The following is a 20,291-nucleotide window of genomic DNA, read 5'->3' on the forward strand; positions in this document are numbered from 1 at the left end:
TCAATAATAGGACGATGCATTAAATATTTGATTAGACAAAATTTAATTGAAAAATTTAATGGAAAGCTATTTCTTACCTACACGTCGCCAAGAAATTCAAGATTTATGACTGCAATTAAATCTCTCTCTCTCTCTCTCTCTCTCTAGGTATATAAATCAAAATAATATTATTCTTTACACAATCTCTGTTCTCTTTCCTTATCTCTTTCTAAATTTGTTTAATTACCAATAAGTAAACGAGCAGCGATGATCAAACATTTAAGAAAAGATTGCTAGAACAGCGGAAAACTATTCGATGCAGGAATTATCATCGCCTATTTGACGGCGTTGGCGATATAATAAATGCAAACAAAGCGTGGCCGATGGCGAAGCTAATTCTCGATAAATTTTGCAAAGTGTACGGCAGCCATCGATTTGTTTTGTCAACGCGATCAAATAAAACACGCATTTTATCGCATAAACCATAAACGCCCGGTGTATTAATTAGTTGACACTCGATAGCAGTACAATTTACCGGCTGCTTTTTCACCTGTTAAACGTTTCACAGACGAAGATATCGAATCGATAAGATACGCGATGAATGCATGACGGATATTCCTAATGCGCTCTGTAATCCTGTGTGTTGGTTGTTTCCAATTAAAATCAATCACGCGCTATGTAGATTGCAGCGAATCTGGAAAATCATTAGAATGCTATTTCTAAGAATTCCGATAAGGTACGTCGAGAAATATCGATAACGCGAACTAACATTTACAGCCTGTAATTAAAATCATCGATGTGCTTATACTCGTGCCCATTCATAAATATTAGGACAGTAATAAAGGCTTTGGTAAATCTGGCAAATCGCTTAGATTTATCTTATTTGTTAGAAGATTTTTCAAGAATATTGATAAGCTACGTCAATCGCTGGTAAATATTTATAAAGCCGCTTTGTAAATTGACATTCGTAAACAAACATTTGTAATTAGAATCATTGGCGCATGTATAATCCCATTCATAAACATTTAAGACGCTTACAAACACCGCGATAAATATGAAAACTCCTAGAAATATCCTTTCTGAAAATATCGATAAGCTTACGTCTCGATTCGCCATGAATATTTATAATGTGCCTTGAAAACTGACATTTCTTCTCTGCGATCGAAATCATTTACGTACGCTCGCATTCGCAAGTATCAAAGCAACAATTACAATCACTCGAGTAAACCTGGAAAATCATCAGGAGGTTAATTACTATTTCAAGATTCTCCTCTCGTGGCAAACGATTTTCAATAGATTTACGCTTTTTTTGCCTAATCGAATCCAATAGAATAGAAATGTGGATATTCCAACAAGTAATTACCATAATTTATTTATTTATTAATTAACATATTTTGCTACAAAAATTGCTATAAAAATACGAACGGTACGTCAAGAAGATTATATTATTTTTTCAAATCGCGCTCTTCCACGCGTAGAGGAATCCTGACCGATCAGTCGCTTCGTCAACAATTTATTTCATTTACACTTCGTACGAAAGTAATGCAGTAATTTCTGAATATTTATGAACCGTTTTTCTCTTATATCGGAACTGTAATGCCGACAAGTAGATCCGCGATATTGGAAATTTGACTTGGCAAAGAATACCGTAATAATCGTTTCGTTGCGCGATTCTTCTTCATTTTTGTATCGCTTCGTTAATTTGATATCCCGTGTCAATATTTATTTCTCGCGTCTATTCGATAGAATAATCGTACGTATAAATCAATGAAATCTGATCGATATTAACCAGCTTCGTTACTAACGAAAGGTTGGCTAAATTTAGAACAGGCTACGATTAGAATCAACAACGTGATCTCAACTATTGTTTCGTCAAGACGTTACTTCCGCGTGCTACCGATCTTCAACATTATGTTTCGTGAATGCAATAATTAAATCTCTACATTGTTCGGGCGAATGCATTCCATTGCAGTTTACAGTACAGAACGAAACCATTCTCTAACAAAGTGTGCACCGTTACTTTCAGACACTGTTCAACGTTATTCGAACAACGTTATTCTTCGTTCGATTCTAATTTCATATTTGCTTATCCATTGCGATTATTTCTTAATTATTTATTTATTTATTATGTTGTAAAACGCTAGGAGGTCTGTGTGTTCGTGCATTGGATAAAAAGAGATGAAACGGTGGTGCAAAAATTGTTGTACTGGAAAAAATTAATTTTTCCAATTTCCCTGCGTCTGTTCGCGCCACGCAGAAACTACTTCGCGAATTTCCACCGTCTTTTTTCTCCTCTGTGGCTTACTACAGCTACCAGGAAGTAAAACAAAGTACGTTCCATCTCGATCCGTTTCGCAGAAGCTGACGAGTAGCTGAGTCGTGTGCACTGTGCCATGTTTGCCAGAGAATAGACAACGTTGGTCATCGTTTGCGCCGTTTTTCCTTTGAAATCGAACCTTTGAAATCTACGAAGAATTAGCTAAACGTTAGTGCAAGAAACACGGCTTTCGTCGATGAATAATTCTTCCGCCGAAAAGGTCGTTTTATATATATCGGTGCGTGTCCGGTTTATGCGAACGACCAAAGCCAACGACAAACCATAATTTTCCTATTATATCCGAGGCAAAACGGTGATCATCAGCGTTCTCCATTTCGAATTTCGCGGCGATGAGGAGCAGGGCTCCGCGAGGAACGCGGCGGAACGTTCGAAAGGAGCAGCCGCGTGGCGCTTTTCCCGCCGCGACGAGCGGCGTGTCGCTGCCACAAAGAGCGCATAAACGTGGCGGAGGCCTTCGACTGCTGTCGGTGGTATGTGAAAGGAGAGTCGGCGGAGATATTTCCTTGGGTTAACGGGCGCGACGAGGAAAGAATCGCGTGGCGCGAGAGGGAGGAAAGGCGAGGCGGTCGCGCGCGACTCACCGGAGAGCGAGAACCTCGAGGAGACGGCGGACGAGGATGGAGCGACTCCGGTCTCGTGAAAGAGGCAACGGAGGAACGAGTCTTGCAGCAGCTAGAAAAGAGGAAGAGGAGGGAGTGATCGGGGTACTTGATCTGTGTAGATATGTGCGTGTACGTGGCGGACGAGCGAGTAGAGGGGAAAGAGCAGAGAGGGTAAATTTATCTGTTGGCGCCGCGCTGCCGAGAGGAGCCTCGCACTACCGACCACGGTTTTACTGTTCTCAGTCGCGCCGTTACACCAAACTTTCGGTCCTATCGGCCCCGTTAGCATTTTTCCTGCGTCCTGTGAAACGACGTGCGCTCAGCCTCGCGTTGCTACCAACAGGTTAACATTGCCAGAATACCGCGATGGCATAGCTTTGACTGCAAGTGGACGATACACGTTCTCTTTCCTTCTGAGTTTTCCGTCCAGTCGACCTCTTGGTCGTTAGCGACGAGTTAGGTAGCTTCTGAAGCAGATTCATCTCGTAGGATCAAGTTGTTGGATTCCGGCTGGTGGAAATTTGACAACGAGTTGGAAAGTTGGAGGTTTTGTTCGTAACGGGCAACTGCACGCTGCTACTCACTAGGCAGAACTCTGCTTAGTGTATTGCCGAGCAGTTGTTCTTGTAGCCTAGTCGCCAGGATGATAGTATGACCAGGACAACGGTCAGGGAGCAATGACGAGAAAAAGACTCGTAGTTCAGGAGAAACAGAGATTAGGGCGTTTGTTGCAGCATGAGTCTGAGTCTATGATGTTTGTTGCAGCATGAGCCTATGATGTTTCTTCTGCATGAGTCTATGATGTTTGTTGCAGGATAAGTCTGTGATGTTTGTTGTAGCAAGAATGAGGAGTTAGCCATCCAACAAAGTCTTTGACTAATTGAATTGTATTCCTTAGATGTTAGCGTGGCGTTACGTACAATTCGTTCGATATTGTCTTCTCTCTTTTAACCGCAACGATTGTCTCGAACAACGTAAAACAAGCTAACAAGCTAATCGTTTCCCGTCGTCTATAACAATCGTCAACGTCCCTCGCGTCTTTAACTTTCGTATTTACGTGTGTCGAATAAAACGTGCTCCAAGAGGAAGCTTAAGGCGAATATCATTGTGCATTTGTACGAAGCTTCCGCACGCCGAATTTTCGCTCGCCAAACCTCTTTCACTCGGAAATTTCAGTACGTCGAAAGCTCGATAACTCGAAGATCTCGGCTCTTCCCTCGAGGATCTCGGCTTCGACTGTGATGCGCGATGGTTGTTAGCAGCTGATTTTCACAGAAGGCCGGTTTGTATGGTCGAGAATGTGGTCATGGATGATTTTGGCCGGTTCTTAGTCGGAACAATAAGACCTTATCTCTTCTGTTCATGGATTTCCCATGTATCGGCAGGTAGAAGTTCTGAGTTGTGTTACAGGTATAGAGGTTCCTCTTGTTGCGTTCCAAATTCCATTCCACCCACGTTCTTTTTTCTCTTATCTTTCTCTTCTCTTTTTTATCCACTTGCGGTAATTTCTCCCTCGGAATTAAAATATAATTTTGCCGACAAAAATGGCTAATTTTGAATACACGTTCGCGCGGACATTTTTCATCGTTTCTCTGCCTCCTGTTTAGTTCCACGTATTTGTCACGCCTGGTAGGTTTTGGGCTGATTCGACGCCTTTTAAACTGTCTCCCAAGTTCCGCCTCATCTGGAATGGCTTCTGTGACGAATGACGATGTACCTTCTGTAATGAATTGAAAGATGATGTATTCCACTGTTAGGCGAACTTAGCATAAACTGAGACTTCTTCGCTCAAGATCTACTGGTGGGCGAGTTTCCTGTGGCCTGTTACGATTCTTGGTCGTGTTTTGCCAGAGTACGAGCAATGGTCCTCTTCAGGAAGCCATGGTTTCGATGATTTCCAATTTTCTCTACCATTTTCTATTCTTCTATCAAAAGAATTAGACTAACAAACGGAGACAAAGGTACAAATCGAAGCGTAGGAAGTTAAAACGGAAGAGAATTTTCCACTCTTTCACATGCATAAAGAACTTATTATATTTTTTCTTTTTTATTGAAGTAGTGCAACTTTGTTTTGCTAGCTGAATCTTCAAGTTCAAGCGTATACTTTGCAATCTTTCTTTCATTCCATTACACAAAGATGTTTCCGGGGGAAATTCGAACGGCATAAAATATTATAGTTTCCGAGTAAATGTTTGAAGAGCTATTATTTCAGAAACAAACATCTCGGTTTTATTACTCGTACACCTTAGCACACGCATGGTCGCCCTTTCATCGAAGCAAGAGGGATGAAACGATGAGCGGAACTTTGGAGAAATATTGTTACAAGTTTCGTGAAAGCATAGCACGCGAAACCACTTTGTTTCGAGTGCAAATATATGGTAAATAAAAACTGCATCGCGTGATATTTCAGTAACAAAAGGGGCGAAATATTTTAGCTAGTAAAGTCAGTTGTTTCGTCCTGTGATATGTAATTCTATAATAAAAATGTAAAATTCTACAAAGCAGCGTCTGTGCCCTACCGCTTTTATATATTAAAGTGAAAAGAGTACATGGCGGTAATCCCCGAAACAAATTGCAAAGAGCGACGCGCAAAATTTGCATGATATACATTTCTCAAACAAAAGCTTGCAACTTAGTAGCCACAAAAACTGGATTAAATCAAATGACTTTAATATAATCCGTGACGCAAGTATCATACCAGATCCATCTTATTAACCCTACGTACGATTGCTGTATCTTGAACAAAAAATTATTAACACATTACGAAGGAGCATTGCTAATTTACCTTGTTTCATCCTTCGAAAATCTATATTCATTCATCCTCCTTGAAATTAATTTCTTTTTTTTTTAATTAATAACACAGCATTGTAATGTGTGTTATGATATATTTAAATTAAGAAGAAAACATGGCTTCGATATGATTTTTTAAATGATACGCGCAGTCTCATCTGTATCAATTGACACTCATCATTTTAAAAATCATGTCGAACCCATGTTCTTGTTTTTTAATTTAGATATATCATAACACACACCACTACGCTATGCTATTAATAAAAACAAATTGATCTCAAAGAGGACGAATGAATATATATTTTCGAAGGGTGAAATAAGGTAAATTAAGGATGCTACTTCATCAAGGTTCAAGATACAGCAATTGTACGTAGAGTTTATAAGATTTTGTACTATCGTCGATAAATCGTGGCGCGCTTGGTATACCGTTGTTTAGGAAACGCATGGACCAACGTAATTACGAAATGAAGCTGACACTCGGATTTTTAAACTTTTATGGGAAATTTAAAGATTCAGAAATACACAGTACGCACACAATATGCAGAAATATATGAAATATTTAAGGTACGGTCCTCGTTACAATATTCAGCAGGTGAAACAAATTTCCGTCCAGGTCTTTCGGTTGTGTTCGTAGCAACATGAATTTGCAGCTACAAAAATCCACAATCTAATTACAAGCTAAACTAAATTGTAATTTGCCAAGCATTGGGCAAGTATAATTCCACTTATTAAAAACTACATGTACGTAGGTCTGATTGACTTTGCAAAACTATACAAAAATATTGGAAATATAATTTTTTAATCCGCGAAGCGCTGCATCGCAAGTTCAAAAATATCGCGAATCGCGCGAACACCATCGATAAGAAGAAGAAGAAGACTTCAATTAAGCCAATTGAATTAATGTCGCCATACAAGCACAAGCCCTTAATCTAATTAACTGCGAGCGAGTCTCTGTCACGTAACAATTAACCGATCGACGCTTCCAGGTATCTTACGAAATCCCCCGTCTCTCGCTTTAAAGCGAACTGCTGTCAAAAATCTCACTTTGTCCAAGCTATACATAACCCTAATCAGGTGCTAAGCGCTTGAGACCCCATTCGTGTGAAAAGTTTCGGTGTGACCGCCGCTGCAATAACTCTAACCATGTGAATTACGACAGGATGCAACATGGCATTAAGTTATTACATGTAGAAGCGCAAATGGACGATGCAGCGTTTAAACGGTTCCGGTTGCATCGAGATTTCTCTGGCGCCAAAGTCTTCTCGTTGCTCCCACTCATATTGTCAGGATCAATATCGTCGATTAGTCGACCGCGTATCCGCATGAAAAGATGGAACAATCAATCGACATTTCGTCACAGTACCGCCGCAGTACCGCGTTTATCGTAACTAGCCTGCGGATTTTCACGCATTTATTTTATTTATTTAAAACATCGACGCACGATACGCAGCAACGTACGTCGCATCCAAAAGACTCGTTCGAATTTCTAACACGCGAAACGAATCTCCGTAAGCTGCACTTGGTTCTACTTAGTCGCATTCGCCAGCGAAATTTAATGTCCCATCGTATTCCTGCTAATTAATTGGCTGTGCAAGTATGTCAAATTTCGCGCCATTCATCTGGATACGACTGGGAAGATTTGCCACGTGGAATACGATAAAGTAAGGCTTCTCATTGGCATATTTTTACGTACCGCTGCACGCACCACGAGAGAATTGCTTTCTTTCTTTCTTTCTTCTTTTTCGAACGAGCAAGAAGACAGACGAATGATGAGCAACGCTCGCATGATGTTGTTGTTGGTTTCTGCCGATGCTGATGCCCCTACGGACTGCCAGTTCGCTTATCGCATTCGAATCTTAGTGTTTTCCCGCTCGAATGGCTGGAATTGTTGGAGCAACTGCGGGAATGCGTGCATGCGTGCGTAAATACTGTGCTCGTGTATACTCCGGAGGCCGTGTGCATGCCGGGCAAATCGCCCAGGCAACGGCAGAAACGCACGCGAACGGGGGAACGTGTTCGCCGTGTAGCGGTAGGCAATGAGAGGCAACCGCAGGAAGAAAGAGGAGCGACAGAAGCGAGGATACCGAAGGACAGGCTCATTGAGATGGAAGGCAATTTACCGACTATCAGAAAAGGATGAACGCATGCCACGCGCCTGACGAGGAGAACACAAAGAGCTGGCGAAAGAGACAGACAAGGAGAGAGCAAGGTTTTTTCGTCTCTGTACAGCCTTAGCTTTCTTTTCATCCGTTTTCTTTTGAACACTAGTAGCATGGCCAATCTGTAACGTGGATCTAGAAGCACGCAGTGACTCACGAATGTAGGTGGTTTTATTAGCCGCACCATGGGAAATTTCAAACTAATTAGAAAATCAACATGGAAGATATATCGTTCAACGCAAGCATGTTTCGCAGAAATTGAAAGAATTATCCGTTGTTTTAATGAGCGATATTTAATAGAATCGTTCTTTTTATCACTCGTCATATGTCGAAGGTCATTCGCACCGCGTGCTAATTTTCTATTAAATATATGTTTCTGGGAAATTCTGTGTACAGCCTCAGGTTTCTTTTCATCCGTTTTCTTTTGAACACTAGTAGCATGGCCAATCTGTAACGTGGATCTAAAGGCACACAGTGACTCACGAACGTAGGTGGTTCAACATTTGCGTGTGTATTGTACATACTTTGACGTTTTATTAGCCGCACCATGGGAAATTTCAAACTAATTAGAAAATTAGCATGGAAGATATATCGTTCAACGCAAACATGTTTCACAGAAATTGGAAGAATTATGTTGTTTTAATGAGCGATATTTAGTAGAATCGTTCTTCTTATCACTAGTCATATGTCGAAGGTCATTCGCACCGCGTGCTAATTTTTTATTAAATATATGTTTCTGGGAAATTCTGTGTACACTTTTGCCAATACAAACACGGTAGTCGCGTGTAATGAAATTTAAGAGAACACATAATATGTTTATAGAAAGTTGCTGCAAGTGTTGGGGTACTTTCGTAAGCAAGGCTATGCTACGCGTAAATGATGATAATTAAAATCGTACGATAAAAAGGGAGATACGTAGATCAGATGTATATTCGTTTCATCACAGGTTTCCATTCTAATTGATATTGCCATTAATATTGCCGGGATTCTGGTAATCGTAAGATTTATAGCTTTCAAGTTTAAAGATTCCTGAAGCGATCGTGTAATATGTTTAACGAAAGAGAAACGCGTTTTTCAAAATAGTATAATTTACACAGAAGATAAGATACGCTGTCATGCAAATGTGATTAGTATTTCTTTTCCAACCGCTTGAGTAGCTGTCTTCCTCACAATTATACAGAGAAATAATTTGTGAGCTGCGCTGGAAATCAAAGCAAAGATGCGATCGAGAGATAAACTCCGTCTAAGTAATCGTTTCGTGGCTTTTAATTAACCTGTTCCATAAAATGAAGATCTCGGCCGAACGACCATATCAAAATACGTTTCGCCAAGTTGTACGACGCGCAGACACGTGACAAAAATTATGGTAAAAAGGCTCGGCGAGAAGAGAGCTGAACGTTGGAAGTAGACGCGAAAGAAGCTGTGCATGAGTGGAGGAAGGTGCAGGCCGCACGCGCAGTTGCGCGGATAGCGTTCATTCCCCGAGAATGTGAGTGTGAAACACAGGACTTAAGGATACAACAAGGCTAATCTCGAAAAACAACGCGGCCCTCCATATCGTACAACTCTGTCGCCTCTAACTGCATCCAATTCAGCCTGCTAATAACAAGACGAAAACGAAATATTATAGACACGTTAACGCGCACCTGTGAGTATGCGCGCGTTCCATAAATTTGATCTCTGGCTGCAAAGTCACCGCGAAATAAATACTTAACGTTCTACAACTGGGATTTTTTTTTGTTCACGAGGAAAAAAATTATGGCTACGCAGGTTTCTCGTTACGATGGGAGGCAGGAGAATTTATAGCTGCTATAAAATAGGTTGCTCGGTGCAAACGAAATAATATATATATATATATATAAAAAATATATATAATAGACGAGTATATGGAATTTCCAAGTTACACGATATTACGATCAAAATACGTATCCGTGTCTGACACTGGTAACGTGAAATACGACTAATAGAGGAGTTTTCATAATCCTAAAGTATCATGATTTATTCTGGGGATAACGCTAGAACTAACAAGTACGTGGAAGTGATGTATTACAAGCTTCTGCTAACTATTTTCTAACTTTTGACAAGATTGATATTGAAATTCGACTATATTCGAATGTCACGGTGTATAGGACAGAGATTGCAAAGTGTTGGAAACGCTGCAGGCATTGATTACCGCTAGCAGAATCGATAATTTGAAACTTTGCTATTTTACCATCGAGGGGACTCTGTATCTACGATCAGAATTTTCCATTTCTATTCGTCGACTATCGCGAAATTTTCTATGACGAGCATTGCAGTGCCTGACGATTTAGTCGAAGGAAGAATGAACGACACGTCCGAGTTTACTGTTCGGAATTAAGGATAACTGGTAACAAGTGGCGCTAGTGATACAAACAAGGCCAGAAAGTTGCGCGGAACTTGACGACTGCCGCGTAGCGGCGCAATAACGAACGTGAAACGAACGCAGCGGAGGTACAACGTTCTTCCCTCTCGCACTTTGTACTCGTTAAGGTCGCCGGTGCAATGGTCAGGGGCAAAGGCATAACTAAGCGGCTGTACGTGATGCTCGGCCGGTGGCTGCGTGTGCACGCGCGCCACGAAGCGAAGTTTACAGTTAGCCACTTTAAAAACAACACTGGCTGGCCGTCGGAGCGAGAAGGAGCGGCCGGTGAACACGCTGAACGCGGACCAACCACGCTGGAACGTGGCGCGCGGGAGAAGAGAGCGAAAAGCTGTGACGCGCGCGATCGCCGTGGCCTATGGTAGGGGAAGGACAAGCGAGGAAAGAAAAGGAGGAAGGGAAAAAACGACAAAGACGAGAGAAACGCGCAATCATCGCCGTCGAAGAGAGCAAGCGGGGTTGAGAGAGGCGCAGCAACAGCGGCGGCGGTGGCAGCAACGACGACGATGACGACGATGACGACGCTGGGATCACTGGCGATGGTAGCTGCTGCAGAGCAGAGAGATGCTGGCGGGGGAGGAAAAAGTGGCCGCGGTGAAGGGACAGAGAAGAGACACGGACTCTATAACGAGACAAGGTTGGCAGGTCATCGGTTGTTTGGTGGGACGAGGATAGTCGACACTGGCATCAGGCCATGAGAAAGAAGGCTCCCAGGCATACTACTCGCCTCCTCCCTCTCTCCTCTCGCCTCTCCACTCTCTTGTTACTTGGTGGGAGCGAGTGAGACGTGAGAAATGCACGTGAGAGACGATTCGTAGCCTGTGTGTGACTTTGTGCCCGCTAAGGACGAAGAGAGGCGCGCGTGTAGATACGAGAAGAGCGAAATGGAGACGGGATGAGAAAGAGACGAAGTGACACGCTGGCAACGAGGAAGACGGAGAGACCGGTGAGAAGAAGCAAAAGAACCAAAGATGCCTGACTGGCTGGCTCCGCTGTTTCTCCTCATCGTCGTCGTCGTCGTCGTCGTCGTCGTCGTCGTCGCTCTTTCTCCTCTTCTTCTTCTTTCGGCTTTGCTCGCTCGTTCGCTCGCTCGCGCGCCGCTTTATCGGCCCCTGCAGCTCGCATCGGCGAACGTTTGCATGACAAAGACGGGGAAAAGGCCATGGAAAGGCGCGTCTACGGCGCAACGCGCCAACGCTGTTCTCCGCGCGAAGGACGATCGTAACGCCGCATACTGGGAAGATTCTGAAATTGCGCGACGATACGCAGCCCTGGAGAATATGAGCGCTGGAAATAGTGTCTCCGTTTCTTGAAACGACGATTCTCTGTCCAACGAGCGTTATATATTGTTATTTCACGTTAGAACGCGGGATTATTATTCGAACGCGACCGCAGGGCGTAGCCGGGTTCGTTAAATTCCAGCGGAAGGTGCAGGCAGCAGGCAGCTTGATCAGCGTACGCAATGAAACTCGCGAGAAGCTTTTATTCGACCAGTTAAACGATTTCGCGATTTACGGATATCGCCGTGTCGCCACGGGAATGCGGCTGGATTTTACGATTTCTGAAAAACAATCTTTTTTGTCCCTTCGACGAATGAAGAAGCTAACGTACGTTGATCTACATAGAAGGTGTAAAATATTTTCGCAACCTGGCACTGCTGCCTGATCGCGATTATTATCGATCGTAAAGTCGAACGAGTTTCTTTATCTCAGTTGCTTCATCAAGTTTCTTCCTCTAACGCGCCCAGCAAATGGATAGGAAAAAACGTCATAAACTGCTGTATATGGAATCGCGAGATTCCTCGGTCGAATTTTCCTCGGTTTAATTATCGAAGCTTCCCCTTTCTTCGATCAGCCAACGAATTAATGCAACAAACTTTACCTACACAGCGCCGCAGAATTCTGTAAAGCATTTTCCAAGACGATACTTTCCTCGTAACGGTGGTTGCAGTAATCGCAAGATCTATCAAATTTGCCTGCCTCGTATACAGAAGTTGCGCCAAATCGCTTCCGATGAAGTTTTCTCGAAAACACTCGGAAAATCGAATTGCCTTTGGTTCCCCGTCAAACTTTTCGAACAGCGCGGACTCGCTGGCTCTCGCATCTCGCGGCATCCTGCGTTCTGGTTTCCTGTGCACGGCGTGGCGAGCAGCGAAGAGGAAGGACCGGTTCCAAAGGATGCTCTTGCCTCTCGTCCTTCGTGCCGTGGCTCCTTCTCCTCCTTACTTCTGCTTCCTCCACCACCTTCTCTCCAACGTTGCCCTCTATCCTCGCGATTCTCTCTTTTTCCTCCTCTTCATCGTCGTCGTTCGCATCGGCTTCGCCGTTCTCCCTGCACGCACCAACCTCAACTAACAGCTCCTGCCTGCCTCCCTCCGCCCTCCTCCTCTGGCCGATCCTCGTCTTGATAATTTATTTTTAATAAAAGAGCCAGCGCCATCTTCGGCCGCAGAAAGAGCGCCATGGGAAACTCACCGTGCCGGTTCGTTTGCCGAGCACTCCCCTGCTCGAAAGGGATCCTTTTCACGGACGATCGATTCCTCTAGCTATTCCACCAGCTGCCACGAGGTATAACCCCGCCACGAGTGCCTCCTCTTCGTCTCCTTCTTTATCTTCTTTGTCGTGCAAGGTCCCGACCTTGCGAGCCTCACCGAGAAGTCCTCCGGCTGGCATACCACGGTCATTACGAGCCGCGCTATCGGCCAACACAGACAAAACGATCCTCGAGGGCTCGAATCGATACGCACGCCGTACCTGCCCCCGTAAAAAGCCAAGCGGACGCTCGTTTTCCCTTGCCGATGCGCCCGTGGCACTCTCGGCCGCTTTGCACCCAGCGGCAGCCACTTTGAATCCGCGCAAATCAGCCGGATTGATGATGGAAAGCACGCTACTGGTAAACGAGCGGCTCGCCTAACCGCGTACGCGTGAGCCACGATAGAAAGACGATAGGAATCGCTCCGAGAATTTAACTCTTTAGGCGTCACGGCCGCCTGTACGCGTCGGTGAATGTCATCGGTATGCACTATAGACGCATACCATAGTCTCTGTGAATCGTGCAACACTCGGGATACGGTTATGCGAGGATATTACAAGCGCCAGGACGAAGATTACGAGTGAAGAATAGGATCGCTAGAGTTTGTCGACTTTTACAGCTTGGTGTTGCGCGGTGCTGGACAGCGCGAGCTTTGAAACTTCAAATCTTAGTTTACTTTGTCGCTGCGATCATTTTCTCCCAAGAGACTGAACAAATTGTCCGTCAACGTGTTTCTATTTCTTTGAAGAATTGGTTGGTCTTTTTGAAACTGTTCGTAAAGTATTGCCTAGAGTAGTTGCTAGAGTTCTTAATTTAATGTATTTATGTCATTCAATAAATTATCAATTAAAGGAAAAATATTCAAATTTAGTAACAGATATAGTGTAACAGCTAACAACCACCAAAATCAATTAGTTTCCGCAGATTAAAAAGACGTTACCCTTCAGATTTAAGCATCAGACTCAACTACAACCAAACATACTATAAACTGTTATAATCCAAGTTATAATTATCAATAAGAATCGATTGTAAAAATTCTACCAAATTAAAAAAGAAAATGTAATAAACAACGATATCCTCAGGGACGTAACACCAATGATGCGTTAACATACTTCAAGGCGAGCTACAGTCGGTGGAAAGATAAGCTTGGAAATAAAATTTTCAAAGGCAATCTACCAGATAAATAATCTTTAACAATATCGTTGATTGTTGGCAAAACGCGATATCTCTGTATCACAGTCATCTTCAATTTTCGTCGTGGCGATTACCAAAATTGCCAAGGCATAAAAAATGCAACGTCCAGTTACGAACCAGCAGACACAGGCTGGAAATTGTTAACTGCTGTAATTGATAAGATAGAAAACACGTTAACAAACGGTATTAATATTGATGGACCGCGTATACATCGGTGGACGTGAACGCGTGTGAACCCAGCGTATGTGTTTTGGCGTGTAGGTGCACGCACGCTAACCTACGTGTCGAATAACAATGGGGTGGCAACGTTATCGATAAATTACCATTACCGTTAGTGCCACTGTTGGTTACGTTATCATGTAGCATCTCTATTCGCGAACGATGCGCCGTACTGATAGTCTATTTAGCTTCCTCGTATGATGAGAACAGAGGTACGCGCGTCAGCTATTTAGTCGGCTCCCCTCTCCTTTTATTTTTCCCTCCCACAGACTGTAACATAATTCTTTTTAGTCGATAGTCGAAGACATATTTTTTTTTTTGTGGAAAAATATTGATCATAAAATCGGGGAATAAGACACGATCGTTGGAATAAATTTTCCATGCTTGGAAAGATGTTGAACATCGATTAAAAATTAAGGAAACACGCTCGTGTGCTTTGAGGAAATTGCTGTTTTCGTATCATTTCTGAGAAGCGAATAACATTGTTGCAAAGTATGGATTGATCACTTTGAAAGAAGTTAATTATTGCTACTTGAAACATAAATGGAAAGATTTTTATCCAATTAGCAAGTGGAAATAGCAAGGAAGACAAAAGAACAATTTCAATACTTGAAATATTAATTGAGAAATGTTGGTTCGAACGAGTCAGCTGATCGTATCGCATGCTGAGTTAATTTTTTGAATAATTTATTATTGCTTAGGAAGATTTTTGCTACTCGAAACATAGATGGAAAGATTTTTATCCAATTAGCAAGTAGAAATAGCAAGGAAGGAAAAAAAAATTTCAATACTTGAAATATTAATTGAGAAATGTTGGTTCGAACGAGTCAGCTGATCGTATCGCATGTTGAGTTAATTTTTTCAATAATTTATTATTGCTTAGGGAGATTTTTTCTACTTGAAACATAGATGGAAAGATTTTTATCCAATTAGCAAGTGGAAATAGCAAGGAAGAAAAAAGAACAATTTCAATACTTGAAATATTAATTGAGAAATGTTGATCAGTTGTCTGCTGCTTTGCATAACGTTGATTAATTTTCTAAATTATCGATTCGTTTTATTAATAAACGATGTAGGTCGGAAAAGTGGATTAACTAATTACAGGAAATTGTCTGAGATATTTAATATACAGCTGATGAATGGAACGTGTAGGCAAACGTTCTAAGTAATGAATACACATCAGCTGTTTACATCTACGATATTTATTTTGCTACATATCTTCTATCGTACATAGACGTGACATCGTAAGGTAAATGAATAATGTACGAACATTATTGACCACGATGTTATCTAGGAATGTGACAACTGATAAAGGTAATTGATTAATACATTATTCAATTTACCATAAAATTTTATCGCAATTCGATACGTAACGAAATAGATGAATCTGGAATTAATCTCTTAATACTTGGATATAAAAACGTAATACTCGAAGAAATGAAATCGTCCTGATCAACGCCATTAATACAATAATTTAGCTGGCACCTACATATATCCGCCATATGAACCGTAAATTTAACAAAATTTCGTTTAATAGATTTTTGTCTTGTTAAATCTGCTTAATAAACAGCTGTAAAAATTCACAGCCTGTTAATGACAAGTCTCGGTCCTCATTTGCATTACAATCACATTACATTATACATACGTGGCGTCGTTATTCATTTCGACTTACGTTGGCATTTCGCTTCGTTGGCAGTTCTATCCGCCTTCTGTATTTCTTTTTTCTCTGTCTAGAATTTTGATAGCCTAACGAGATGTAAAAGTGGACAGTAACAGATAATAAAACGCGCTGGTCGATTCTTTTTCTAACGAGCGAAATGAAGCGATTTTCATCGTGGTCCGGCGAGTTGTACTCGAGCATAATAAATCAGCGTGTCGCGCGACCAGACTTTCGAGCACGAGGCATTGATGGAAATTTAATCTGATGAAAAAGACACTCGAGTAGGATTTTAATATCGCGAATCTGTCAGGAACAAAGCGGCACGCTCCTCTGCGTCACCGCGTGATTAATAATTTATTATCTGTCTATTGGTGGACAGCGAGTCGTTTAGCGTGCCATCGAACTAGCAGCAGGGAAATTTAGTAATTTTCACGCTTGTACCGATCGTTCTATTCTCTTTTATCGGACCCGCCCTTATTATATCATTGCATGATAAATCGCGATAATATTTTGTCGCCAAATCTTCTAAACGTTTCTTCTGGCAAGAAATATTTTTCTACCTCTCCGCGCATCATTTTGTTTGTCCTTCTCAGACTGAGAATTCTTCGTATTCGATTTTAATTTCCTGACTCGCCGGCGAAAGTTACACGTACAAAAACGTGTTTAAGATGGAGCGTGCAGCTTATTGAAAGCTGGAATTTGGAATTTAATGCGCGTGTCCTCCATGCTGCTAAATGTCGCGGCGTTTCAAATTTCGAGCAACATGATTCGTAATTCGTATCGCAAGAAAAAGTGTACAAGCACATCCGGACGAAATATTTCTCTTGCTGGGGAATTGAATGAAAAAGAATAGAAATAAAGAGCGAATCGTAAATAAAACTGGTGGGAAAAAGGAAGAAAGAGGAGGCAGAAAGAAAGAAAAAATTGCGGTACTGTTATGTGATACCGACGTTTCGGTGGTCGTTGAAAGTCGAATGCAATGGTCGGTGGGGAAAAAAAAAAAAAAAAAGAAGAAAAAGTAGTATGATTTACCGTCGATTTTCTATTCCCAACGAGCGAGACCTCTCCAATATTTAGATGTCAATTTTTCCTTGTTCAATGTTTTATAAAAGAGTTGAACGTGTAGGTGGGACGAAAGTGCGAAATTTTTTTACACCTATTTCTCATGTCAATATGTCTTATCTTAACACAGCCACGATATAACAATTTCAAATCGAATATTTGATGCTTGTTTCGTTGCCACGTGCACCGATAAATTTCAATTTTATATAATCGTTCGATTACATCGCCGGGAGAATTTTGTCTTTGAAGGATACACCGTACCATTCATTTTCGACGCGAAAAAAAAAAAAAAAAAAGAAAAGAACGTATTTACCTGATAAGCGTGATATAATAAATACGATGCTACGCTGTGGCTACATTGATTTTGCGTTTCTCTTTGAAGGAAAGCGATTTTAATCCGCGTTGCAGTGTGCAATCGATAAGCGGTAAACTGTAATTTTTCCGATAAACTATTATTATACAAATTGTTGGCCAAGCTTTGAAGTTATTTTTTGAAATTAACTTCTTATATATGGTAATACGTTAATTAAGATCTATCGCAAAGATGTGCATCATAGCGATGCACAGGCTGCTGATTTATAAGGAATAACACGTATTTTGTAAAATTGTTCTTTATTAAAAAGCTGATTCACAGGAAACCTGTGTTAAGAGTAGACGTTTGAATGAGAATTAATTTTTTAAAATATTCGACGATTATATATTAAAATATATACAATGTGTTATACAGCATATATTATATTAAACATTGAAAGTAGCTTTATCTCTATAGTCATTTAAATCTACGCTTCCTCGTAATTTCAAATAGAATAATTTTTCTATTCAGGATATTCCGCCGTGTTATTATCCACATTTGACGGCGCAAATTTCACGCTATCGAACAGCTTAAGTTAATAATTCCAGGTAAACGCGCACAGTTGACGAACGATTTATCGTAATTCGTCTAACCACCAATTATTTCGCAGCTAATTTTAAACCAATTACAAGCATTTCAGTGTATTTTCTAAACGATCTATTAGGAAAATCATTTACTCCTTTAATTATAAACAGCTTCTTCTATTAAACGATAATTATTAATTACGCAATTATTGATAGAAATCTAAAGAGAGAGAGAGAGAGAGAGAGAGAAAGAAGTTCCGAATTTCTAAAATGCTGTCGAGAATTAAAATTCAACTCTCCGATAGTTCCATAATTAGGAAACTTCAACATATTTATAAAAATAATCCTTTTCCTGCCACCTTATTATCCACCTTCGACAGCATTTGACAGAATTTCACGCTGTTGAATAACACACACGTCAGGATTTTTCATTTTCCTGAACCGCGCAAAGATACGACTTAGATTCTAATTTGAGTCCTCGGAAAAGGACCTTATGGTAAAAAAAAAAAATTCGTACGACTCATTTGCAACAATTTTTATAACGTTTCCTCGTTATATTCCAAAGCTCCGTACCCGAACGTCGCAAATAATTGTACAGTCGAAAGAAAAAAGCAGCTCGTCCGCTTTCAAATGTTCAGCAGAGAAATGTGTTTCGTCCGACGTCTTATTTTTCCCAAGGATAATAATCAACGTTTAAAACACAAGTCGTGTAGCGTGGACTTGTCGAGAAGGAAACATCCTGAGTGCTACAGAGCTGGTGGCTCTGCGATGAAAGTTGCTCTAACCTAGCAGCCAGCTAGAAGCCTGTTCTCTGGCTACTTTCTAAATTTAGGCGGTCTTGCTTTCACGCGCCGAATTTCTGCGCGAAATCACGTCCAACGTAACGTGCCCCTAAACGCGGTTATTATTCTTGACACGCGTTAGCCGATAACGTTAGTTGATCGAGTCGCCTGGAAAAACGCTTCAACAATTTCCCGCTTTACGTCCACCGCGAACGATGATTCACTGGCAACGCGAACAACTAACAGTTTGTTGTTCGCGTTTAATTGCACCGAGGGAGCTGTTAGACAGAAAAAAAAAAGAGAAAAGGAGCCACGAGAGAATTTTCTGGCGAAGAAATTTCATTTTCTAGCAGATTTCTTTCGTCGGAATATTATATCGTATCTGTTTGTTTCAGTCTGATGGCTTAGAAATTGTTCACTCTTGGCTCTGTGCTGGTTTATAAACGTAAAGCTAAATTTGCGGATAATTACAGCGGTATAAAAATATAGGAATTTCTTGAGAATGTGTTAAGGTTAGAATTTATTTGTCGGATATGTTGTCCACCTGCGTGCTGTTTCATTTCACCTGGCTAATTTGCTCGATCGATTGCAATTGTTTAATTCGTCGCTCGCGATTGAAAGACTGGAAAGCGATGAAATTTCAAATGAAATCTGGTTTAATGCGGAATAGATAGAGAGACAGGACACGTATGATAAAATAATTTAATATATAGTAATATTGTAATATCCTGTAATATTTTAGAATATCGATTCTGGTTAATTAGCCTCGCACTGACAAAAGCGTTTCACGTTACTTGAATTTAAGCAATTTAAAATCAAGCTAGTGATGAATCGGGACGAATATAGAAACCTGAAATATATTCGAAATTAGAAATAGTCGCTGACCTCTATGAAATTATTATCAGTCAATGAGGAACGAAGGAATAGTTTTATCAAGGAATAAACCCATTTTTATATATAGCAATTGTACAGTTATAATTATCGAACAGCAAATTATCGAAATTAGCAATCGAACAATTACACTTTTTAGGATTTAATTTTTCTTTTTAATAATGTTTATTAAACATTATTTAGAAAAAAGGATGCCTACATTCGAATTGGAGAAATATCTGTAGCTTGATGCAAGAATACCTACGTTTTTAATTTTGTTGGAATTAGCAACTGCGATCAGTTCTCAGACTCAGGTCGGTTCTCCTCTTACGACCAGTTCTCGCTTTTACAGCAAACTTTGACATAGATTTCTATAAAATTCTCTGTCAACCCTGAAACAATTAGGATTTGTAATAAGAACATTAGGAACAAAAGATTTCACACGTTACATTTATCTATACACAGTACGTTGATTTATTACACCGAATGAAATTCACGATTTTCGTCGTCGTAGCTATCGACGAATCAAAGCATCTCAAACTAGCGATAAATCGGAAAACTAAAACGAACCAAACCAAACAATGCATAGACACGTAAAAATTCTTTCTCTTCTGAACGTTCCTCGATTCCTCCACTTTCGACCGTGACCGAAACGTTTCTTTGGAAGCCCCCTAAAGAAAAAGAAAAAGAAAAAAGAAAAAATAACGGTAACGGGACTCGTAGTAACGTCCACGCTGGTACGAGAACGTCGAACGATCGAACCACCGTTCGTCGCTCTGACACGAACCAACGAAAGAGGAAAAACACGTACGTTGGTCGAACAGTGA

At 41.0% G+C, this 20,291-nt stretch overlaps 1 long non-coding RNA gene across 10 annotated transcripts in view; it reads left to right on the top strand.

The window, feature by feature from the left end:
- The window catches only part of LOC105666653, a 410,566-nt gene that overhangs the window by 147,891 nt on the left and 242,384 nt on the right, over positions 1-20,291 (top strand). Inside the window, exon 1 of one of the 10 annotated variants that reach the window (XR_007227034.1) lies at positions 7,353-7,370. The exons of the other annotated variants lie outside the window; for them this stretch is intronic. This is a non-coding gene — a long non-coding RNA (uncharacterized LOC105666653). Of the gene's footprint in view, positions 1-7,352; positions 7,371-20,291 lie in introns of those variants that run through there. 10 annotated transcript variants of the gene reach the window in all.

The sequence above is a fragment of the Bombus terrestris genome, chromosome 17, assembly GCF_910591885.1.
Source record: "Bombus terrestris chromosome 17, iyBomTerr1.2, whole genome shotgun sequence".
In the NCBI taxonomy this organism is placed as follows: Eukaryota; Metazoa; Arthropoda; class Insecta; order Hymenoptera; family Apidae; genus Bombus; species Bombus terrestris.